Source organism: Symphalangus syndactylus, chromosome 23 (genome assembly GCF_028878055.3).
Source record: "Symphalangus syndactylus isolate Jambi chromosome 23, NHGRI_mSymSyn1-v2.1_pri, whole genome shotgun sequence".
In the NCBI taxonomy this organism is placed as follows: domain Eukaryota; kingdom Metazoa; phylum Chordata; class Mammalia; order Primates; family Hylobatidae; genus Symphalangus; species Symphalangus syndactylus.
This window is the reverse complement of record NC_072445.2, coordinates 53,424,730-53,450,231: the sequence shown is the minus strand read 5'-3', so window position 1 is coordinate 53,450,231 and position 25,502 is coordinate 53,424,730. Positions and strand designations below refer to the sequence as shown.

Below are 25,502 nucleotides of genomic sequence, written 5' to 3'. Positions count from 1 at the left end.
CAAGAGCAGAAACTTTGAACTTGGGCCTGCTTGGATTTGAATTTCACATTTTCTACTCATTAGCTCTGCTAATCCAAATGCAAGAAAAACAAATTCATCTGTGTCTTCTAAGTTTGAGAATCTTCTATCTTTTTCTCGGTATCTACTGGAGAATTAACTTGGTAATCCACTGACCCACTCTAAGCAAACCAACTTGTCAAGTTACCCACTTGGGGAAAGGCAGTTAAACTTTCTAAGCCTGTGTTTTCTTGTCTTTAAAATAGGGATAACAAATAATTCCTACCTCAAAGGGTTACTGTAAGGATTAAATGAGAAAAAGCAGGCAAGGGTCATGTGACTGAGTAGAAAAGTTCATTATTAGTCAGTGTTGTCTGACTGCTTTAGCAAAAAGTCCCCAAATCTCAAAGGCTTAACAGAAGAGATGTTTTTTCTTGCTCACATAAGGTCTGCTCCAGTGTTTTTGGTTGCCAGTCTTCCACATGGTCGTTCAGGGACCAGGCTTCTTCCATCTTGGGGCACCCAACTCCTCTAAGTCCTCAGCCATTGAATTGGAAAAGAGAATGCAGGAAGGTTTTATGTGCTGGGCTTGGAAATGGCCTATGTCACCTCACCTTCATTCAGCCTTCTGGTCATTCCTAGCTGCAAAAGAGACGGGAATTTAACCCACCTCTATGCCTGGAAGGAAGAAGTAACAGATTTGGTGAGCGTTTGGCCAATCCACCAGAGTGAGTCACTTGGATTGGCTAAAATGAGCTCTTTCTCTGTGGAAATGTATTGTCTTTCCAAAAACTCATAGGGATTTTCCAGAGTAATACCCCACTTCTCTAGCTGTCCAGGGAAAGACAAGAAAGACTTTGAAATCTAACAGCTGAATTTTTATTGCACTTGGGTATGAATAGATGTATCTATGTATGTATGCAATATTTCAAATTTTCTTTTAATTACAGTGAGTTTATCCTTTTTGCCTATAAAATGTTTTACCATAACTATAAGGTGTCAAGTTATTGTCCAGTATTTAAAAATGCCAAACAAAGTAATCATGTGACTGATCTCAGCGCATACCTTGGGTAAATTACTTGGTGATAGTGGCAAGTCTAGAAATTGCAAAGGAAAAGCAAACGAAGGAGCACAGAGCCAAACTCCCAAGTGTTTCTTAAGTCCATGCCCAGAAAATGTCATAGCATTGCTCAATCAGAATTGCTGAATCTTCCTGAAAGATTTGGCCATGATTAGGGCTGCTAAGTTCTGTTGTCAAGGGCCATATGACAGATAACATAATGCAATAAAGTAATTCTGGCCCTAATGTAAAATGAAATGTCTATTTTGAAATATTGCTATGAAGTTGGGTTTTTCTTAATACAAAGGCATCAAGAAAATTTTCTGTTGAGTAACTACTGTTAATTATATGTGCACAGCAAGAATTTTTAATGGATTTTTAAATATCTGTTTCATTGATCTTGGAAGTAAAAAAAAACTATAAGAGAAGTAAAAGGTAAAAAAGTTTCATTCTTTGTATCATGCTTAGTTATGTTTCCGTTTAGCCATTTAGCCGTGGTATTTCCCAGTGGTCTGGATTGACAGTTTCAGGAAGGAGTAGCACCTTAGAATCTAAGCCAGTGACTCAGTTTATGGCCTTTTCCAAATTACCTCGATAGTCTCACTTCATAAATATGCGTAAGTTTTTGCTCCATTGATAGTGCTGAATGGGTTGGCTGTCTTCACTACCAACACAAAAGCACCCAAAGGTAGTATATGCTTTTAATTTCTGGAGAAGCATATTAGTTTAAGTTCAACTAAAATATCTGCTTAAATATAATTTATGTAGTATAGGTAAAAACCAGTTGCATTCTGATACTTACAAGATGGCTTTTATGTAAACAGCAGCTTTCTGAGTAGCAGAAGCTGGAGAAATGAGGCAAAAAGAAGCCTTTTTTCCTTTTCCTATGAGCCTTCCAATGGCAAGAGAATTACCTTGGTAATTACATGGTGGCTAGCATGTGAGGGCTACTGCCCGTGCTGGATGTAGATGCTGGTTAACACACAATAAAACACCAGGGAAGGAAGGAGAGGCAGGGGTTTGTGTGATATCATCAGCGTCTGCTTGAGTTGACAGCCTGAAGCTACCCAGTCAGGGCTGAATCCCAACAGGAAAGCTAATCATTAGTTTATCAGGATGCAGAGAGGGAGGTAATCAGAAAAGAGAGTAATTCTGTCATTCTTCTGCCCAGACTGTTTGCTTTAGCAACATAAAGCTGTGGGTGAGCCTGTGAGCTGTGACTATGAGTTGGTAGCTTTATAGGTATTTAGAAACCCAGGACTGTGGAGGCAGAAGGGATTTGCTAAGATCCTGTCCTGTTGGAACATCACTCATGGTCACCTTTTTTTTTTTTTTAATCTGATAAGGCACATTAGCTCATCTCTCTTTGTATAAGACATGAATTAGATAATGAATGGCTGCCCAAAGGAAGTGAGGTGGTTATCACACCCTGGGGATTCGAGAGATTATCTGAGGGGTAAAGGTTAATAAAGAAGGATAATATCCTTTGTTTGATCAACTATTCTATACTGAGTTCATTAGAATTCCAGACTGCCTTGATGGCAAATGCTACATAAATGATAAAACTGTGTATGTACCAATATTTGACTAGGGAATTTTTTATTCTCCATTTAGTTAAATATTGAGATCACTTTATGTTTTTAATAAAATAATTATCAGCGATATATCATTTTCTGCTGCGAAGCTCAATATTTGCTTGCTTAGCCACCATCAAATGTGATATAAAAAGTTGTAAGGGTTGCAAGTTTTTCTCTCATGACCTGAATCAAAAAGTAATTTAGAAAGAGGTCACTGTGTCATTCAACAAATCTTTTTAAAAGCCAAACATATTTTGACCTTTTATTTGGATTTGCTATTTGTTAATTGTTTCAGCAGCCTTAACTTAGATCCTCTTTGCAGAACATAGCTTCTATCATCTGTACAAAGCTGTATATGTGAAAATTGAAGGCAAGGAGAAGGTAATTCCAGCTGGCATTCCAGTCTGGATCTGCTGTCATAAATTACTTAGCAGAGGGCATGGTTCGTTACTTTTTATGGTCATGTTCTATATTTGTATGTGCTGGGGAGGGTGGATCACATGACAAAACCATCATTTGATATTAGTGTTTATGTGCACCAACCAGTGAGGGCTCGATTGAAGCTTCACCGTGCAGTACTTTTAATTTGTATATTTAGCTCTTAATTGAAAATGCAGGCACTTCCATAAGTACTAAAACTACAAATAATCTAAATAAATTTTATATAATTGTCTTTAGGAGAAGAAAAACTGCTGTATACCAAGCTAATTGAAATACACTCTGCCTTTCAGAGATTTAAAAACATAAAATTTTGAATGAGCTAGTCAACATTGCCAGAACAATAAAGACCAAAGTTTACCATTTTCCATTTTTTAGCCCCTCCCCTGATTAGCTGATGACTGTTTAAGAGGAAAGACATTTTTCAAACTAATCAAGAAAGAGGAAAAAAACAGTTTTTTTTTTGTTCTATTCTCCAAATCCCTTCCCCTAGTGCAGCTTCATATTTAAGTTTATAGTGGCAAACACCTCGAAAATGTCCTTCTTGTTTGATTTTTTTTTTCCCATAAACTAAACAGGGAAAAAAAAATGGTCTTGTCAGGTTTTGGTGCATCCACTGCTTTGAGAACTAGTGTTTCCATATCTGGAATCGTTTGTTAGATAAATTTGCCTGTAGGTAGTTGCTTCAGATCTTTGTCAGGCCTTGTTCATCTTACATACTGCAGCCCTCTTTAATTTCCTCAACTCCATTAATTCATTTTTCAGGCTTTTCTTTCACTAAGTATTTATTGCATGCCTACTCTATAGTAGTCAGAGCACTTAGCACGTCTACATCTATTATTTCATTTGTATGAGAACATACTTTGGAAAATAAGGTCAGGGTGATGTTATTTGAACTTCCTCAGCACCTATATAGCAGTCTCTGTCAAACCACAAGTAACTTCTGAAATAATTATTTTAGAAACACTTCTACTGTTATTTTTTGTGCATATCCATCCCCTCTACAAGATTTGCAGAGCCTCAGGGATCTTTAGAGTTGGTATCTCTTTGCTTTTCTGACATATTGTGGTCTTCACAATATTTTTTATTAGATGCCAAGTTTGATGAGAAGAGAGGCTTGGGTTCCGAGTCACTTGTTTTGTTTGAGGAATAAAAGCTAGGTTCGGCCAGGCACGGTGGCTCACACCTGTAATCCCAGCACTTTGGGAGGCCGAGGCAGGCGGATCACAAGGTCAGGAGTTCGAGACCAGACTGACCAACATAGTGAAACCCCGTCTCTACTAAAAATACAAAAATTAGCCGGATGTGGTGACGTGCGCCTGTAATCCCAGCTACTCAGGAGGCTGAAGCAGGAGAATTGCTTGAACCTGGGAGGCGGAGGTTGCAGTGAGCTGAGATCTTGCCACTGCACTTCAGCCTGGACAACAGAGCAAGACTCTATCTCAAAAAAAAAAAAAAAAAAGAAAGAAAGGAAAGCTAGGTTCATGGATTACAGTGGTGCAGGGAAGGAAACTGAGTGAAGGAGGGACATTGTTGTTTGGTGATGCTGTTATCTTTTACTGAAAAGGAACTTGATGTTTGGTAAGGACTTAGTTATCAATTGACAGCATAACTGGTAACACGTAAGTCCTGGATCAGCCTTGAAAGAGTATTCCTTATGGGAAATGGGAAGATTAGAGAAGAACAAGTGAGATGGTGTTGGTGAGGCATTTCATTTCAAAGGTTTGTTTCTCTTACACCCCCTTTTACTAAATGAATGCCTTTGAAGGGACCACGGAATGGTTCATTTCTAGATGTGTGGCACTAACGATGAGAAATGACGGCAACCAGATTTGGGTGACAGATGTCGCTCAAGCCTTCAATGATTATAGAATATAGGTTCTGGGAAGAATGTGCTGATTAAATTCACATGGGCTGTGGAGATCCAGCTGGCCTGATATTTAAATGCTGCTGAAAAATGTTCCAATTAGATGGATTCTTCCCTGTGCAGAGTTTTCATGTAAATTGTGAAAAACGGTACTTTCTTCAGGCAATGAAATTGTTGTGAATGTCCAATGTCAGTCCTCTGAAGATGGTAATTATGCAGCTTGAACTACAGAAACTGCAGCACAGAAGAACTTCAGGGTTTATCCTGTCTCTGTGCAGATGGACTCTCTATATAGAATAATGACCAACACATCACACAAATTGGATTTAAATGACTTGAACAACAGGAGTCCCATCATTTTCTTTGGCTGAATATCCTATAGTTGAATGTGTACAGGATTCCTCTTGGATAGTCATAATTGGATTATATTTCCCATAGGAGCAGGGTTGTAATTTGAAGCTTCATATTTTACCAGCTTGACAGCAAATTAAGCACAGACAGGACAAACTATACATCATACAGACCAAGATACAACTAAAACCTTTCTAATTATTTAAAATGGGAAAATGTGGCTCCATGTCCTGTAAAGTGGTTAAAATATACTGTTCACGTCGATTATAAGAGTTGCTAATGAATTCTAACTGCAATATAGCTCATAAAAAAAGTCTACATCATAACTTACCTATCTGAAGCTGATGATGGATGACCATAGTAGATAATCATCAATAATAATTTTATTTGACTCTTTAGAATTTGAAATGTCTTTTCGTAGAAAAGCACTGGACCACCCATATTTTTAAAACATTTTTTTGTGATTAAGTGAGAGCTCTTGTCTTTTCCTCTCTTGACAGCATTTCTCTGGCCTGGACAGATATGTTCAAAATCATTCTGTAATTCTCTAATACCACACTTGAGATTGGATTATCTTTTTCAAAAGTAACAATCAAAGAATCACAGCATTCTGAGGCTGTACCCAGGAGTGCACTGGGGAGGGCTCCCTTGGCACCGGTCTTTTCATTCAACTTTTCTTTGTTCTGCCGTCTCCCAAGGCTTAAATGGGAAAAGGAGACAGACGAGAACAACCGGAAGTATGTGAGGAGAGCGGGTAGAGAAAGATAATCCTATCCCTGTGGCTTGTCAGTTAGAATGAGGGAGTTGTGAGCTGATCATGTGACTGTGCACCTTAGAACTTTTTCCCACAATACTTCTCTGAACCACTTTGGTCTTATTTTCTTCCTTCTTTTCTTTTTTTTTTGAGACAGAGTCTCGCTCTGTCACCCAGGCTGGAGTGCAGCGGCGCAATCTCGGCTCACTGCAACCTCCGCCTCCCGGGTTCAAGTGATCCTCCTGCCTCAGCCTCCTGAGTAGCTGGGACTACAGGTGTGTGGCCACTCCCAGCTAATTTTTTGTATTTTTAGTAGAGACGGGGTTTCACCATGTTGGCCAGACTGGTCTCGATCTCCTGACCTCAGGCGATCCACCCGCCTCGGCCTCCCAAAGTGCTGGGATTACAGGTGTGAGCCACCGCGCCCGGCCTTATTTTCTTCTTTCTTTCTCCATCTTTTGCAGCCTCCAAGGCAGGGAAGCTGAAGTGTAGGTGTTAATTAGTAACAAGGCAGTAATGAAAGAGTGTAAGTGTGAGATGCAGGGCTGCCTGCGCTGTTACAGCATGTCATCTGGCCACTTTCATTTCCTTGACTTATTTTTGTGCCTTTATTTCGAGTCAGGTTCCCTAAACTTAGTTGTTTCCCTTACATTGACTCTTGATGCTCTTGGGTTTTCCCAGTCTCCAAATCAGTTTAAGTGCTGACTTAGGTAGTGAATAATCACTGAAATGACGGCCAGTAAGTACCAGGGAGAAGCTGATAGAATAGAATATGATTAGTCAGTACTTCTGACAGGGAATGCCCAGCTCTGTGTCCAGTGCTCATAACGAGTGCTCAACAAGAGACAAAATGAATAAACCATCCACAACCAGCCAGACCCCAGAAATTTGAGATGATTAAGGTCTTTTCCCAAGATCACTTATTAAATGAGTCTCTGAAAACCTCCTCTTGTCTTTCTGTTTGTGGAAAGCCAACTCTAATTACTTTTTACAGTAAGAGAAACTCAAGGAGTCTGGAAGAGGGTTTTCTCCCCATACTTAGGGGATGCACAGAGGAGATTCATACTTAACAAGATCATCATTAAAACCTCCCCATAATTATCTCCTGACCTATGGATTGCTTATGAAAAAACTATTGTTCCCATGTAGATAAGGAATAGCATAGATCTTTGTGATTAATTTTGGGGAAAGATCTATTTTTCTTGAAAAGAAACTGTGATTTAAATGTAATCCTGTTGTTTAGGTTGTTTCACATAACTGTTAGTTTTTTCTTAATGATTACAATTTTTAACTTTGCTTCTGTTCTTTGTTTAGTTGTTCAGGTATGTCCTAAGCAGAGTTTTAGCTTATGTAATTACTAATTTTACTTCTTGCATTTTCCACTTTTCATATATATGAAATATATAATATACAAAATATATTAATTATATATCACTAATAATAATTATGTATAATATATAAAATTTTATGTTGCTTTGGGCATAAATATTTACTCTTTTAGATAGGCTGTATCTATTGCAATCCTATAGTGACCCCTCAGCTGCTTTTTTTCTTGAGACAAGGTCTTGCTCTGTTACCCAGGATGGAGTGCAGTAGTGTGATCTTAGCTAACTGCCACCACTGCCTCCCAGGCTCAAGTGATCCTCCCACCTCAGCCTCTTGAGTAGCTGGGACCACAGACATGCACCACTACGCCAATTTTTTTTGTGTGTGTGTTTTTAGTAGAGACAGGGTCTTGCTAGGTTGGCTAGGCTGGTCTCAAACTCCTGAGCTTAAGCAATCCACCTGCCTCAGCCTCCCAAAGTGCTGAGATAACAGGCGTGAGTCACCGCACTTGGCCTCTCAATTACTTTTTATTCAGAATACTTTTTAAATCTGATAACATTATAAATATCCCTTTTCATGTTGTTGATGTGATCTCCTACCTTCCCTAGAACCTTATCTAATCAATCATTTCCTTCTTTCTCTCCCTACTGGATCCTTCTGTTTAGTCTACAAGCCAAATCAGTTTTCTCTGTTTAAAAAAACCAAACCAAACAAAACAAAAACAACTTCCTTCACTGCCTAAAATGTCTCTGTCCTCCTCTTTACTGCCAGCCTTCTTAGGAACACTCTGTCCTCCCTGATGTCATGCCCTCACTTCCCTGTCACTTTTTAATCTCCTGTCCTCTGTCTTTCCTCCTTATCATTTGACCAAAAAAGACTTTCCCAGTGCCCTGCTTGCTTCCTAATTGTCCTCATTCCATTCAGCTTCCTTGAAGAATTTTTACTGCTGACCATCACCCTCCTCAAAGTTTTTCTTTCTGTTGGGTAATAACACTATGCTTTCTGTCTGTTTTACTTCATTTCTTGCTCTGACTTCTCTTCTTCCCTCTATGCCTTAAGTGTACATATCCCCGCCGGGCGCGGTGGCTCACGCCTGTAATCCCAGCACTTTGGGAGGCCGAGGCGGGCGGATCACGAGGTCAGGAGATCGAGACCATCCTGGCTAACAAGGTGAAACCCCATCTCTACTAAAAATACAAAAAAATTAGCCGGGCGAGGTGGCAGGCGCCTGTAGTCCCAGCTACGCGGGAGGCTGAGGCAGGAGAATGGCGTGAACCCCGGGGGGCGGAGCCTGCAGTGAGCCGAGATCGCGCCACTGCACTCCAGCCTGGGTGAAAAAGAGCGAGACTCCGTCTTAAAAAAAAAAAAAAAAAAAAAAAAAAAGAGTGTACATATCCCTTTAAGATTCATTCTATGTCATCAGAAGAGGACTTTCTCAAACCTGGTCTCTCCCCTGTCAGTTTCATCCATTCCCATGGTGGGGTCCGTCACTCATCTGTTCGTGGTGCCCACTGTACGTCTCCAGCTGAAGGCTCTTGCTCCACGGCCCTGGGCCTGGGTGTCCTCCAAGAGCTCAAATGCAGTGCGTCTGTACCACATACACCTCCCCTAGATGCTGGGCTCCCTCCTCATTCTTTCTCCCAGTTGATGGAACCTCAAGCTACCCTGTCTCTTGAACTAGAACTCCTAAGTCCTTGTGACTCCTCCTTTCCTTCGCCCCCACATCCAGCCGATCTCTGAGTCCTGACAATGCCCTAACCAGGAGAATCTATGGGATGTGAAAACTTCACTTCATTCCCATTTGCTCTAATTTGGAAAGGAAGGCAGGATGAGAGCGAAGAAGAGGAGAAGGGAGGATGGAAGTAAAAATGAAAGAAGGAAAAGAGGCAAGGAGGAAGGAAAGAAGGAAGGAAAAAAGGAAGGGGTAGAAGAGAGAAAGAGAGAAGAAGAGAAAAAGATCTTTTTAATTAATTAATTTATTTATTTATTTTGAGATGGAGTCTCGCTTTGTTGCCCAGACTAGAGTGCAGTGGCGCGATCTCGGCTCACTGCCAGCTCCACCTCCTGGGTTCACGCCATTCTGCCATTCTCCTGCCTCAGCCTCCCAAGTAGCTGGGACTACAGGCGCCTGCCACCACGCCCAGCTAATTTTTTGTATTTTTTTTTTGGAAGACATGGGGTTTCACCATGTTAGCCAAGATCATCTTGATCTCCTGACCTCGTGATCCGCCCGCCTCGGCCTCCCAAAGTGCTGGGATTACAGGCGTGAGCCACCGCGCCCAGCTTAATTTTTTTAATATAAGGATATTACAAGCTTGCTTTTTCAAAATCTGTGAAATGAAGAAAAGACATAGAAGAAAAACAATCCCACCACTCTCTGACAGACACTACAGTACGGCCTCTTCAACCAGTCTCTGCCTCAAAGCTTCCCCACCTCCAGTCTGTCTTCCATTCTTATCATCGTAACTGTTGCTACAAAACAAAGCAAACAAGCAGAAAACAAAGCAAATCAGGAATGCTGCCATAATCCATTGCCTATGCAATCAATTCCAGACTGCAGAGGATGACATTAAAGGCCCTTTGCAACTTATTTCAGCCTATGAGTCCTCTCCTCCAAAACTTCTCCCCCACAGCAAATCCATTATCCCAATCACATTGGACAACCCAAGTGCTATGAACATGTATAATGTGTCTTTGTTCATGTAAGGGCCCAAAATGTCCATCCTTCTCTTCCTAATCTGTATAGTCTTCATTTTAACAGGTGTAGTGGATTCCATAATTTGATCAGCTGGGTTTGGAGACACCAAGAACTGCTTTCTTTAAAAGCTCAAAGGCTAACGAGGGCAAAAGATAAACCTAAACCTTGTATATTGTAATAAGGGTATTGTAATAGGTACTGAGCTGGTGGGGGGCCCTAGGTAGCAGCCCTGAACACCGCATAGGGATTGGGGAGGGGAGTTGGAGAAGAGGTCACAAGGAAGGGGTCCCTTGAACTGGGACTTGCAAGAGAAGCAGGATTCATGCATGAGAAATTGTGCCTGACAAATGGGAGCGCCTGAAGTGTCTTTGCTCTGGTATTCACACAAACAGATTCAATCTCAGTCCATTCTCCCCCACCCCATCTGCCAAGATGACTTGGTGCTAAATGTGTTTTTTGTTTTTTTTTTTTGGAGACAGAGTTTGCTCTTTTTGCCCAGGCTGGAGTGCAATGGCACAATCTCGGCTCACTGCAAAATCCGCCTCCTGATTTCAAGTGATTCTCCTGCCTCAGCCTCCTGCCCGAGTAGCTGGGATTACAGGTGTGTGCCACCACACCTGGCTGATTTTGTATTTTTTATTTTATTTTATTTTTTTTAGTAGAGACAGGGTTTCACCATGTTGGCCAGGCTGGTCTAGAACTCCTGATCTCAGGTGACCTCGGCTTCCCAAAGTGCTGGGATTACAGGCGTGAGCCACTGCACCCAGCATAAATATGTATATTTTTTAAACAAGATTGTTGAATTTTATTTTTTAATCCAGTCAATTACTTTTTAATTCTAATAAGCAAGTTTAGGCTGTTCACACGTGCTTTTTGGTATATCATTTGTCCTGAAGCCCAAGTAAATGTATCTTTATTGTAGTCGTTCTTGCTTTCTCTTTTCATTTCTGTAGTTTTTATGGCAGATTTTAAACTCTTTCTTTCTTTCTGAACTTGGTCAAAGGATAATCTTAAGCAGTCTGATGTTAACATTTTAACAACAATATATTCCAGAAAAACCATTTTAACTGCTTCTATTTATTTCAATTAACTAAGTAAACTTGGATTCTTTTCTAGGAAACAAAAAGAATCTTTTGTTCCTCTTCAGCTGTTCATTATTTGTAGTTATTATCTGAGATCCTTTTTGAGATTCTGCTAATACCTGATAGTTCCAAGAATTTATTTGCTAATTTACTAACCATTTCCATTATATTCTGTTAATCCTTGCATAACATTCTGATTCGTTTCTCAAATATGTCCTTATAAATCTCTGTCTAGTTTTGTTTCCTACAGTGGCAAAATGGATACGTTTCTATGTGACACACTGTTCATTTTTTTTTTTTTTTTTTTTTGAGATGGAGTCTCGCTGTTGTCCAGGCTGGAGTGCAGTGGCTCGTTCTCTGCTCACTGCAGGCTCCACCCCCCCAGGTTCACGCCATTCTCCTGCCTCAGCCTCCTGAGTAGCTGGGACTACAGGCGCCCGCCACCATATTTTTAATTGGTCAGTTTTTCTAAGTCTGAAAATATCCTTCTCTGCCTTCAAAGAGCAAAATGACCCTGGGCAAGTACCTTCTCTTGACCTTGTCATAGCTTTTCCACCCGTCCTCTCCTCCTCCCAAGTCTAAGGAGAGAAATCTAATTACTATTCCATGTCATTAAATACCAGCTCTCTTTACCTGTGATCACTTTAAAGCTTTGCCTTGGCCTTTCTATTTCTTTAAGGTGACAGACATGCATATGAAGGGGAGTTCGGGCATGGGAAGTCACCCACCACTGAGTGAGTGGCTTTCTCTGGATTCTCATGATGTTCGTGCCAAAATTCTATTTCAGTCCAATAAATTTTCTGTTATCTCTGTTCCTAATTTTATACTCATCACAATCTTTCCTTTCTGTCCTTCAAAGCTTGAGCTTCCTTATTCTGTTTTGTAGGTGTATTCGTCAGCTAGGGCTGCTGGAACAAAATAACACAAAGTTAGTGGCTTAAACAACAGAAGCATATTCCTTCATAGTTCTGGAGGTTAGAAGTCAAGGTGTAGGCTGGGCGTGGTGGCTCACGCCTGTAATCCCAGCACTTTGGGAGGCCGAGGTGGAGGGATCATGAGGTCAGGAGATCGAGACCATCCTGGCCAACATGGTGAAAACCCATCTCTACTAAAAATACAAAAAATTAGCTGGGCATGGTGGCGTGCGCCTGTAGTCCCAGCTACTTGGGAGGCTGAGGCAGGAGAATCACTTGAACCTGGGAGGCAGAAGTTGCAGTGAGCTGAGATCGCGCCACTGCACTCCAGCCTGGTGACAGAGCGAGACTCCATCTCAAAAAAAAAAAAAAAAAGGTCGAGGCATGGGCAAAGCCATGCTCCCTCAGACAACCCAAGGGAAGAATCTCTTCTGAGACTCCCTCCTGACTTCTTGAGGGTTGCTGGCAATCTGGTGTTTCGTGGCTTGTAAATACATCATACTCCGTCTTTATGTTCATGTGGTTTCTCCCTATGTGTCTGTCTCTGTGTCTACATTTCCCCTTTCCATAGGGACACCTAGTCATACAGGACTAGGGGCCCTCCCTACTGCAGTACAACCTCATCTTAACCAATTACATCTGCAACAACCCTATTTCCAAATAAGGTCACATTCTGAAGTACTTGGGGTAAGGACATCATCATATGAATTAGTGGGGGCACACCACTCAGCCCGTAACACTAGATTTGTCAGGCATTGTTCTACTGTTATTATCTGTGTAATGCAGGCGTCATTTGGGCCAGTTGTTCTAGCATGTCCTGGCTTACACCATCACATATTCCTCTGTACCAGTAACTGCTTCTTCTCTCTCTCTCTTTGGAAGCTTTCATCGTGAGCCCATTCAGACCTGCTCAGGTGGAGAGTTCCAGGCCCATTTGCCCCTTTAAGTTACAAAAGTGTGTTTTCATAGGAGTCAGGCTGCCAATTGGTGGGATTTCATTTATTCGATTTCTTTATTGTTTATGAAGCCTATCATACTGTGTTTGTTGTGTCTTGTTTTCTTATTTTCTAAAATCTTACAGATAACAATATAAGGAGGGATTACCATCTGTGAAACTCCTTCCCAAAAGTGCAGAGTACATAGATAGCATTCAGCAATTTTCTTGAATTCCTTTTTTTCCTCCATTGTTTTCCTGTCTAATTTTTGTGGACAGTCATATGAAAAGCTCAGTGACTTCCTGAGACTTCACGTGCACACGTAGAACTCACGTAAAAGTGAAGGAGCAGCATTGGTGTGCATTTGATCACACTCCAGGGAGACATACCCAGATTAGACCAGCTCCTCAGGGTGCAGACAAGGTGATGTCAAAGGACACAGTTGGACTGGGATTCATTCTTACAATGGGATAAGGCAGGGCTTAGGCCCCTGTGAGAAAGAACCAAGTACTGGTTCCTAAAGGAAAGGTATGAAAGATGGAAATGCAAACTCTCATGGAGCCCCAGGGCCCCTTCATAGAGAATTCTCACATGCCCAGCTCCACCACTGTGCCACAAAGGCTTCCAGAAGCCCAACCATCAAGGCTGCTGAGAGATTCCTCTCCCCGGCATGGCTGACGGGGGTGTTTTCACACCAGGAGCCACCAGCCCACTGTTCAGTGATAAGGAGCACTCATGAACTCTGCACACGAGCACCCTGAAAAAACCCAGAGGAGCTTGCCCTGGAAATAGCCCCGTAGGTTCTCTCCTGTGTGCTTCTTGTCTGTTTCTGGTCACTCCTGCTTGGAGTTGTATGAGTCCAGTGAGAAGAGTCCCAGAGAGCAGAGTGGCAACTGCTACACTCCCAAGCTTATGTCCTTGGTCTGCCAGCCTGAGATGAGAACTATTTTTGCAGACCAAAATGAAAGACCATGGACTCCCTTTGTTTTTTTTTTTTGCAGACCAAAATCAAAGACGGATGGACTCTATTTTTTTGGCAGACCGAAATCAAAGATGATGGGCTCCATTCATTTCCTTTCCAGAGCTCTTCCCTGATAGTGAAGATGTTGTGGGCAGAGAAGGATAGAAAAGAATCATTTCTATAGCAGTTTCACGAGTCTGCGTCTGTGTATTCAATGCTTGGGTGGGGCTCCCCCTTCTCAGGCAAGGCCTTGTCACAAGCTCCTGTGTCATGAATTGTTGGAACCCGCAGCCTGGCTCAAATGACCACAGGGATGCCTCTTTGTCAGACATACGCTGCGCATCTGGCGGCATCGTAAGGGTAATGTGATATGGCTCACAATTTTAATTTTAACAAAAAAATACATCTGTCAGACTCATTTCAGCTGACAGGATAAATATCATATTTCATTGCCAGTTTGTAAACACCTCACTTTTCATCTCTATCTAACATGTTTTCTGGGTGGTTTACAAATTGAAAAATCAAATGGAATACATTTGGGGCTGAGCATGTGTGCTGTGTCAGTCAAGTCTGAGGGTAGTGCTTATGTGGAGCCGGGTCCGTGCAAGCAATACATAGGTGGCTGACCAGGAAATGTGACGGTGGCAGATTTGTCTTATGTAGCATTGTCTATGGTAATAAAACCCAGTAGAGAAAGTGGTTTTGAGACCGTTCGGCAGCTGCCTTGGACACCTGGAGCCATTTCTTCTACAGGTGAAGATGCATTGTGTCATTGTCTCAGGATCCTCGTCCTGTTGCTTCTCTGGCTACAAATTGTTCTTCACCAAAGATGATTTTATTTCACTGTCTTTGAAAATGATTCTTTATAGGTAGAATATGAAGATTCTCTGAAATGATTCCAAAATGCAAAACTCAAACACTATTGTCCAATTTCTTTACTTGCAACAGGAGAGTAGAAGGGACGGTATTTGTTTTGTGATGTTGGGGTGTTCGTCAGGGAGAGAATTTGAGATAAGTAGAATAGCAAATAGAAATAGTGAAATAACTAGATTCCCAGTCCTGAGGGGTTTTTTTCTCAGTCCTGTTATAAACAGTACTGATGGCATTTTATGTGAATATTTATGAGGGACCTTTTAATTAAAGGATCTCAAAATTCTCTTATCACCTGTTAGTTAATTTTCAAAATGTCATGCTAGAGCACGTGGGTAGTAATGTTATATGCCACGTACAGATGGAGAGATCAAAGCCCGCAGATGTTCAGTTACAGAACTTGCCAAGAACCTGCAGTGATCAACTGGGCTTTTTCCAGCCTGGGGCACCAGCCTCTGGTTACCGGTGCCACCCAGCTTTCCCAGGTTTGGTAACCAGTGAGAATCAGGTCTAGGGCTAGCTGGAAAATGACAGGAATGGTGACTTTGGACCCACCCCAACCCTTTCCTGCCATGTGAACTCCCACCTCCCACCCACTCATCTTCCTTTCTTGTCAGTCTGTTTATTACTCTGGGCTGATTTCCACTGACCCCGGAAAAGGATTAATTGATAACTACAGGGGTTAGTAATTATTGACAAGGTCACACTTTTCCAAAAAGTATATGCATTTTCAAATGGAAATCTAAATGCCAGCCAGGTCTTCTCCAGGCTTGGCTTCCTGCTGTCCTACTTCAAATACTCTTTTCCTTCATTGTTAGGAACCAGAGATGCATAAGAACCTTCTACAGAAGTAGCCCTCAAACTACCTCTCCACGGCAGGCTCTGCCAAGCCACCACTTAGTGCAGAGGCTTCTGAGGATGAGGAGGGGAAGGATGGAATGGGAGAAGGACATCCTGTTTGTGTTCCCACAATCCACAGCACTATAACTCTCGAAGGGTGAAGCAGTGAACATTGGGTATACCAATTCGGAAAGCCTAAAGTCCCTCATACACAACAATCACCTCTAATATATTTGTGGCCAAACATGTTCTAAAATCCAGTAAAATAAGCCAGGCATGGTGGCATGCACCTGTAGTCCCAGCTATCTGGGAGGCTGAGGTCAGAGGACCCCTTGAGCCTAGGAGTTTGAGGCCAGCCCGGGCAACATAGCAAGACCCTGTCTCTCAAAAAAATACATTAAACAAACCAATGAGATAGAAAAACTCTGCAAAATCTTGGGAAGTAGAATTCAAGGAAGTTGTGACAGTTGATAATTTAAGCTCAAGTAAATTTTCTCAAGGGAAAAACCTAGATAAATAACTGACAGTGGGTCAGGTGTGGTGGCTTATGCCTGTAATCCCAGCACTGAGAGGCTAAGGCGGGCAGATAGTTTGAGCCCAGGAATTCAAGACCAGCCTGCGCAACACGACAAAACCCTGTCTCTATTAAAAATACAAAAAAATTAGCCCGGCATGGTGGTGTACACCTGTAGTCCCAGCTACTTGGGAAGCTGAGGTGGGAGGATCACTTGAGCCCAGGAGGTCCAGGCTGCAGTAAGCCAAGATCACACCACTGCACTCCAGACTGGGTGACTGAGCAAGACCCTGTCTCAAAAAATAAACAAATAAGTAAATAACTGACAGTGTTTAAGCATGGCCAGGATATCATAAGACGACCAAGATTATTCTTTAGAAATCAGCCTCAAAATACCATCGATTAGATGTTTAAAGGCTAGGGATCTAAACACGTTTTCTCTTACCCACTCTGTTACTATAATCCAAAGGCCAACTGAAGTCACCCTTCCACTTAGGATCCAGTAAGATGTGCTGGAACCCACATTCGTGTCCTGTGGACATGCCAGGATATCTGGAAGTGCTCACGCAACACACTGTCACGGTCGCGCCGGCTTCGAGGCTGAGCCACTGCGGAGGACTCAGCTGTGTCTTTTCTGCTCATGGAGCCCTGCAGTTCTCCTTGATTGCATTGGCAGGAGGCAGTTGCAGTTTTAAACAGCAACCTCCAAGCAAGGAACTCAGAATCATCCTCTGTGTCCCCCACTGCCATCACTTTTCTTGCTCACCTCATTCATTAACTCAGCACTTAATTGCTGAGCACGTACTATGTGCCAGGTGCTGAAGATACTGAAGAAAAGAAGCCATCCTCATGCCTGCTGGAAGCCCTGTCCCTTACCTGCCTTTCGGAGCCGTCTCCTCCTGTCCCCCTTGCTGTGGACTTCCCCAGTCACTTATCAAGCCCCTGAGAAACACTCCCAATTGGTGTCTGCTCTGACTTGGTGCTGTCCCCCTGCCCTGCCTTTGACTCTCTCCTCCCTGACAGGTCAGTTATTCTAAACTTCCAACTAGGCCACTGCTCTGCATTAAATCCTCTTAGAGCTCCCCAAGAGCAAATGCCTGTCTGGCTCAGCAGCCTCATCATCCAGAATGCCCCCAGGTGGGTTTGTTTGTTTGTTTGTTTGTTTGTTTTTGAGATGCAGTTTTGCTCTTGTCGCCCAAGCTGGAGTGCAGCGGCACCATCTTGGCCCACTGCAACCTCCACCTCCCGGGTTTAAGCGATTCTCCTGCCTCAGCTTCCTGAGTAGCTGGGATTACAGGCACCCGCCACCACACCCGGCTAATATTTGTATTTTCAGTAGAGACGGGGTTTTCACCATGTTGGCCAGGCTGGTCTCGAACTTCTGGCCTCAGGTGATCCGCCCACCTCGGCCTCCCAAAGTGCTGGGATTTCAGACATGAGCCACCGCCCTGGCTCAGTTTTTTTTGTTTTGTTTTGTTTTGAGACAGGGTCTTACACTGTTACCTAGGCTGGAGTGCAGTGGTGCCATCATGGCTCACTGCAGCCTCAAACTCCTGGGCTCAAGTGATCCTCCCACCTCAGCCTCCCTAGTAGCTGGGACTACAGGTGTGTGCCACTATGCCTAGCTAGTTTTGTTTGTTTGTCTGTTTGTTTTGTAGAGACAGAGTCTTGCTTTGTTGCCCAGGCTGATCTCCAACTCCTGGGCTCAAGTGATCCTCCTGCCTCAGCCTCTCAAGTAGCAGGGATGCCCAGTTAGTTTTATTTTAATTTTTGTAGAGATGAAGTCTCACTATACTGTCCTGGCTGGTCTTGAACTCCTGGACTCAACTGATCCTCCCACCTCGGCCTTCCAAAGAGCTGGGATTACAGGCATGAGCCACCACATCAGACCTGATTCTTACTGCATGCCATTCAGGAAAATTTGTTGTTTCCTGAGCATAGCTTGGCTTTGTGCTCTTTTTGGTATTTTTGTCTGCTGTTCTCTCAGCCTTTCCCTTCAGATTTCTTCTCATCCGTAAGTAATCAGTAAACACCTCCCCTCTGGATTGTCCTACCTGGTGCCACCCACAGTCAGACCAGCAGCCTCCCAAGCCCTCGATGGCTCGGTCCCACAGCCCCACAGTAACCGTTTGTTCAGAGACCATCTCATTCATCTTTGAATAGCTCAGGGCCAGGAAAATGGTAACTGTGATAAATTTAGTCATTTATTGTAATTCTTCAGTGAATTTCACATCTCGTTTTTTTAAAAAAAAAAGCCCACTCGTATCACAAGCCCACATTCAGCTCAGAGACAAATGTTAAATCGGCCTAAACCTCACTTTCCTCTGCTGAAAAATAAGGATAATACTGAATTACAAAGTCACTAAGAGAATTAGCATCTATCTTTGTGGAAGCCATAGTTTCAATCACATCAGAGCATCTCCTTATAGAGCTGCAGTTTGTGTTAGTTCTGTTGTCATCAACGTTTGCACGCCAAGTTAGCACACTTGGTCTTGAATTATACCCTCTGGACATCTAAGGGATTCATGAACATGAACATGGTGCACCTGCTGCTTCATATCTGTTCCATGAGGTGGATATTCTCTCAGTTAATAAGGGGCAGAGTCAAGACTAAAATCCAAGACTGACTCTGATGCCCATGCTGTGTGGAAACCCACTGTGCTGAGGGGTCTGTGCTGGCAGGACGTCCTACCATTACCCGTTTTGCCTTTGGCCCACTCCTGCAAACACAGGAAAATACCTCCACCAGAAAGTCTACAAACTAACTTCCCTTCCAAAATTAATAAAATTGATGGCCACCATGAGCCACAGAGAAACTGCCTTTAAAGAAAATCAGGCTGGGTGCAATGGCTTACGCCTGTAATTCCAACACTTTGGCAGGCTAAGGGGAGCACATCACGAGGTCAGGAGTTCAAGACCAGCCTGGTCAACATGGTGAAACCCCATCTCTACTAAAAATACAAAAATAAGCCGGGTGTGGTGGCATGCACCTATAATCCCAGCTACTCGGGAGGCTGAGGCAGGAGAATTGCTTGAGCCTGGTAGGCGGAGGCTGCAGTGAGCCGAGATCATGCTACTGCACTCCAGCCTGGGCAACAGAACAAGACCCTGTCTCAAAAAACAAACAAACCAAAAGAAAAAAACAAAAGAAAATCACAACACAGTAACTACCATTCAGTACAGTTTCCAACAAGCAACAGTGTTAAGTCCTCAGAGTCCCACACGGTTCCCCAAAGGGTGTTGAATGACCGAATGTCCCACAGTTGGCATTACCCAGTGTCAGCTACCATCACGGGGAGAGTTCAGTTGCTACTACACTCTTCCATGTGCCTCTCTGCTTGCCTGTTGGGATTAGCTCCTTGAAATGTGTTGCCTTGCCCCTTACTAGCCAGGGTTTTGCATCCATTCTCTCATTTAACAAACACTAGTTGAGATTCTATTTGCCAGATCCTGGTCTGGAGCTGGGAAAACTGTAGTGAGCAAAACAGATCTGCCCTCCTGGAGTTTGTAATCTAGTAGGTCCATCATGATAGTTGTGCCATTTAGCCAGATCTTGAGTTCTCCACGGGGGTGCTAACGTCCTCCAAAAGGGCATTTTGGAAATGCGTGAGGTTGTCAAATACAGGAGGTTTCTTTTGGCATTTGGTGGGCAGATGCCACAAGCTCAGCAACACACAACACAATGCATTATCCCTCCTCTTACTTGACTGTCACCCACCACGTATGCATGTAGGTGAAAAACATTTTTAATCATCTGAGCTTAGAACCTAATTTCATTCCATATTCTATATTAATATGCATAGTAATTTTAATATATATCCTAAATTACCCTGGAATGCAGCTGCAGTGCAAATTGAGGGAAGATGACACTTTGTTTTGTTTTGAACTTTACCATTTGTTATTTTCCATGTCAGAAAATGGCATCTCCAGATATCTCCAAAAGACTTCTTGTATTTGAGTTGCTAAAATGCTCACCTGTATGAGTCCACATCTGTGGCTGTCTCTTTCTGCAGGATTCTATGTGCAGTTGCAACTTTGAGACTACATCATATCTTCCTGGTGCTGTTGTGGCCAAGCATTTATGTCTTGAAATTACTTTCCTTTTATTTCTCCTTTATTTTACAATTAGACACCATATGGATTTCTTAAAGTGATGTGTACACGTAGTTTATATTATCTGTGAATCTCTTTCAGGCTAGAAAAGAGAGGATTATAAAACACTTGCAATTTTAAAATGGAGTATTGGGTTGGGTGGGGTATAAGTCACAAAGCTAGGTGTTCCTGCCGTGTCAACAGCACTCCTTTGCGGGCAGAGCTCCTGCCCATGAGTTTTCGGTTGTAGTCCTAAGATTCTGCATGGGTCCAATCAGAACAAACAGAATGAGAGCCTTGGAGAAGGATCCTGGAGGCCTCCTACTAGGCCAGGATTACTGGAGTGTGGGGACTTTGAAGAGTCCTGGAAGAGACACTGGGGCAGCCAGGGCAGCAGGGGGTACCCAAAGGGCTTGGAAAGTGGCTGTTTGCCAACCACTACAAAGGATCACGGTGCCTTAACAGCTGGTGAAGCTGCCCTTGTGCCCTTTGGCTGAATGTCAGCTATAAGCTCAGCCCTCCTGCTGACATGTCTGTTTCCCATGCAAGTAAACTCTTCAGGCTGTGCCCATAGCTCCACTGGGTAAACCAGAGGACGTGTGCTACTAAAAGAAATCTGTTTCTCTTCTATTCTTCTTCTGCCTTGAGCTGGTAGAGGCTCAGTGTCATTAACATCATGCCCCATAAATGCGAGTTTCTGATCCAGGGGTTCTTCTAGCACCCTTGCATTGAACTTATACAGCTTTTCCCAAGGACTGTCCCCCAGTGCCCCAGAGATTGTCAGGGTGCCCCATCTGTTCTCCACCTTTTCCGGTATGTCCCAGAGTCACGTAAGTAAATTGCCTGAGATTCTCAAAAAGAGATGACCTAAGTTTCCACCCTGTTCAAAAGGGCCTGCATTGTAAGCAGGTCCTTCTTACCGCATATCGTGGGCACCATGTTCTCAGTTCTTTCATCAGCTACAGTGTTTAACTCAGCAATAATTATTCCATTTTGTCCAGCTATCCATGATATGCTTTTTCTTCAGTATTTGAGGTCAGTAAAATTGCTTGAATAATTACAATAATAGCAGCTGTCATTTTTAGGCCTCTATTATGTGTCAGACATGAAGCACATATTTCTTAGGTAATCGTCATCAGAACCTTACTGATGACATAGGAAGAATACTGGGGCTCGGACTAGTGTGAATGATACGGTTTAAACCCAGATGTTTCCTGTCCCGAAGCCAATGCTTTTTTTGTTTTGCCTAAGAGTATTAGCTGTGGGAGCCAGACATATCTGGTCCAAATCTCAGTTCTAGCCAGATGATCTTGGGCAAGTTACTAAATATTTCTTGATCTTGTTCACTCACTCATAAAACAGGGATAATAATGCTAATGTTTCCACCAAAGTTTTATGATGTTTACATAATATATAGAATACAAAGTACAGTGCCTGATTTATAGTAAGCAATCAGTAAATTTTCATTTCTTACCTCCCCACAAACTGATCTTAAGATGATAGTCATCCCACAGGACTCTCACAGATTTCTGCGGGCTTCCTAGCATGACCTGCTGATGAGGACCAAATAAATCCCATTGTCTATTCAGCTCAGCTGCTCTTGGCCCCAGCCTTGTCCCTGTGTTTATTCTGGAAGGAGTACTTAATGTGCCAGGAGGAAGGAAAGGGTTTGACCTTACTGGTCTTTGCAGGAACTGTGTTTTGTGCTTTGCAGTACTCATGTGTGATGCTGGAAAGGTACATCTTAGAAACTCAGAGAAATCTTCTATAACCAACCATGGCAAATGGTTGTCTATTTTTTCTCTCTATAAATTTCCCAACTTCTTGTGATGTTTGCCAGTGGTGGGGTGCGTGTATTTTGATTTTAACTTTGTATTTTGGGGTCACAAAAAAAAAATCAAGACACAAGTAAGCCTATGGGCTGGAAGTCAGAAGGAGCAGAACTGAGGAAAGTTAACTGAAAGAGAAAAACAAGATTGGTGAGGCACCAGAGGGTCCAGCAGGAACATGGAAATGCAGCTGGCAGGCATTATTCTGTGCTGCCAATCAGCACCAGGCATCTTATATCCTGGACTGTGTGCCGGCGTCCAAAGTGGCTGGAATTGAAAGTGAACTTTAGCCTATGCGTGGCTGAATTCAGGTCATCCAGTTGGGGGGAAAAGCAGCTTTTATCCCTGTCCACTTCCTGATTTCTCCTCACTGATGTTCCATACTCCGTTCTGATCAGCTGCTAGCATGTGACAGGCTGGCTGGATCAAACAGCATCAACCAAATGTTCAGTCAAACATTGTAGTCAGCTAAATATTTTCACATAAGCCTTTTACATTAATAAAATCTCCCCTGCTCCCCTGACCCCTTTGTACTGCTTCACTCCTTTTTTTCATAGTACGATATCTTTAGTATGTCTGTTGTTTACTGTCTGTTTACTGCTTGTAAACCCCAAAGGAAAGACCTGTTTTCCCCACTTATGTATCTCAAGTCCCTAGGACTATGCCTGGAAACTAGCAGGTGCTCAATAAATATTATAACAGATAAAAAGGACAAGAAAACATGAGGTCAGAGTTAGTGCACATCAGGCAGAAAAAAATGTTTATGAAGGAAAACAGAGGAGGACATAAAAGACAGTATCTGATCATTTTATTCACATATGAATGAAAAATCTGTATCAAAACAAGATAAACTATTACCATCTTTAGAGAGGTACATTTTATTTCTGATTTACCCAGATCACATTGGACTTTTCAGAAGCTTAATTTTTATTTGTCACTTCAGTGTTAGTTTGTGTATTCATTCCCTTGTTCATTCATTCCTGTTACATGACACTGTGTTTAGTATAAAAATGCAAGCTAGACCGCCAGCATCCACTCATATAACCCAAATAAGCCATTTTAAGTAGTGCACCTCTCTCTCACCTCAATTTGTTAAAATATGGTAGAGATGAAACCAAGGCTAAAGGTTGTTTCTCTCTATAGGCCAACAAATTTTAGGATACAATGAGTAATTGACCTGGGAAATTAAACAAAAATAATTTTACCACCAACCACAGACTGTACCCATAATGGAGGCTGGCTGTCTCACAGACTTTTGCTGCTGGCCAGAGTGAATGACTCAGCACAAGTCAACCCCAGGAGAGAAACAATACAGAGTTCACCCCTGGCTGATTGAGGGCCAGAAGCGCCATTCTTGTAGGTGAGGAATAGAGCATGTACACATTGTGTTGTTCTGAATTGGAACGGAATTGTACTGAATACAGGAACATATAGCACATTTATGAATCATGTATACTGGATTGAAAATGTGAGAAGAGGTTCCCAAGCAAAGACACACTGAGGAGTGGAGACCAGAAACAAACTGAGCTGGGAGGGGGGGCTGGGGGGGAAGCATGCCTGTCGCAGCTGCCCTGCAGATATTTCTCATCAGTTGTGGCCCCTGGGAATGCCTGGTTGAGGGCAGCCGAAACAGTATGTCTACATCGGAATTCCTGGTTTTTGCGCTAAAGCCTGCTTCTTCTGCCATTTCCTCCATCTCAGTTGATGGCAACTCCATCCTTCTAGTTGTTCAGGTCAGAGACCAAGGAGTCATTCCTGACTCCTCATTTGCTTTGATACCCGACATCCGGTCTAAAATCTACTTTTCACGATCGCCACTACATTCACTCTGGCCTGAGCTGCCTTCATCTCTTGTCAGAATTATTGCAGTAGTCTCAGATACGATGTCCCTTGTTCTGCGTTTACCCTCCAATAATCTATTCTCAATACAGCAGCCAGAGCGATCCTTAGAAAAGAAAACCACATCATGTTATTCCTCTGCTCAAAACTCCATGGTGATCTCTGCTTCATTCAGGATAAAAGCCAAAATCCTTTCAGCAGCTCCCATGATTGGTGCCCCAACACCCTGTCATTTTCTCTCTGACTTCAAAGCCTGGCCCTTTCTCCGTCAGTCGCTCCATTCCAGCTACACAGGTCCGCTTGCTCCTTAAACACTGGAGGCAAATTCCTACCTCGTGATCTTTGTAGTGGCCGTTTCCTCTCTCTGGGAGCCCTTCCTCCAGATGTCTACATGGCTAATGCCACTTCCAGATATTTATTCAAATGTCACCTTCTCAATGAGACCTGCTCTGGCCATCGTATTTTAAATGGGAACCCACCCCCCCATATATATTTCTGATCCTCCTCTCTAGGTTCTACCTTTTTCCCTCCATGGTTTTTAACAGTTGACATGCTATATAATTTAGTTATTTATTATAATTACTTCTCTGGGTCTCTCTCCCCCTGTGATGGTTAATTTTATCTGTCGACTTGACTGGGCCCTGGGGTGTCCAGATATTTGGTTGAGTATTATTCTGGGTGTTTTTGGATGAGATTAACATTTAAATTGGTAGACTGAGTAAAGTAGATTGCACTTCCCAATCAGTTGGAGTGCCTCATCCAATCAGTTGAAGGCCTGAATAGAACAAAAGTCTGACCCTCCCTTAAGTAAGAGAGAATTCTTACCTTTGAGCTGGGAAATTGGGTGTTTTGTTTTGTTTTTTCCCTGCCTTTGGACTCGAATTGAAAGATCATTGGCTCTTCCTGGGTCTCCAGCCTGCCAGCCTTCAGACTTGGACTGGAAGTTATGCCATTGGCTCTCCTGGGTCTCCAGCCAGCTGACTGCAGATCTTGGGACTTGTCAGCCTCCATAATCACATGGGCCAAATCCGTGTCATAAATAAATAAATAAACACATCCTACTCATTGTGTTTCCCTGGAGAACCCTGACTAATACATGCCCCTTGCCACTCAAACAAAAGAGGACAGGGACATCAGAGTGCTGTCTGTATTGTTTACTGCTCTACCCCAGCACCTGGACCAGCTCTGGCATATAAAAGTCACCAGTATATATTTATTGAATAAATGGAGAAACAAATGAACCAGCAGGTAACAAAATAACTCTCTTTACCGATAATAGTGAGCAAAATTGTCTTCATTTTATTACACAGTCCTGATTTATAAGCTTTACATCTAAGAACTGAGTCAAAAATCAAAGAATGGTCCTTCCAGCACATGCCTCATAGAAAGTAGTTCTGGCTGTACATCACGTTTCATGCTGGATTTATACACACCATTAGCCACACTTTTCCTTTGGGGTCAATGTCAAAATCCAGGCTCAGCAGTCTACAAGCACTGATAAGACTTGGAGTCCATGGGATTTATGGCATACGGAGCTGTGGGACTCCTCTGGACTTGG

General features: G+C 42.8%; 1 protein-coding gene across 3 annotated transcripts in view; it reads left to right on the top strand.

Moving 5' to 3' along the window:
- The window catches only part of CAP2 (cyclase associated actin cytoskeleton regulatory protein 2), a 162,589-nt gene that overhangs the window by 73,640 nt on the left and 63,447 nt on the right, over positions 1-25,502 (top strand). The gene's annotated exons all lie outside the window — the stretch shown is intronic.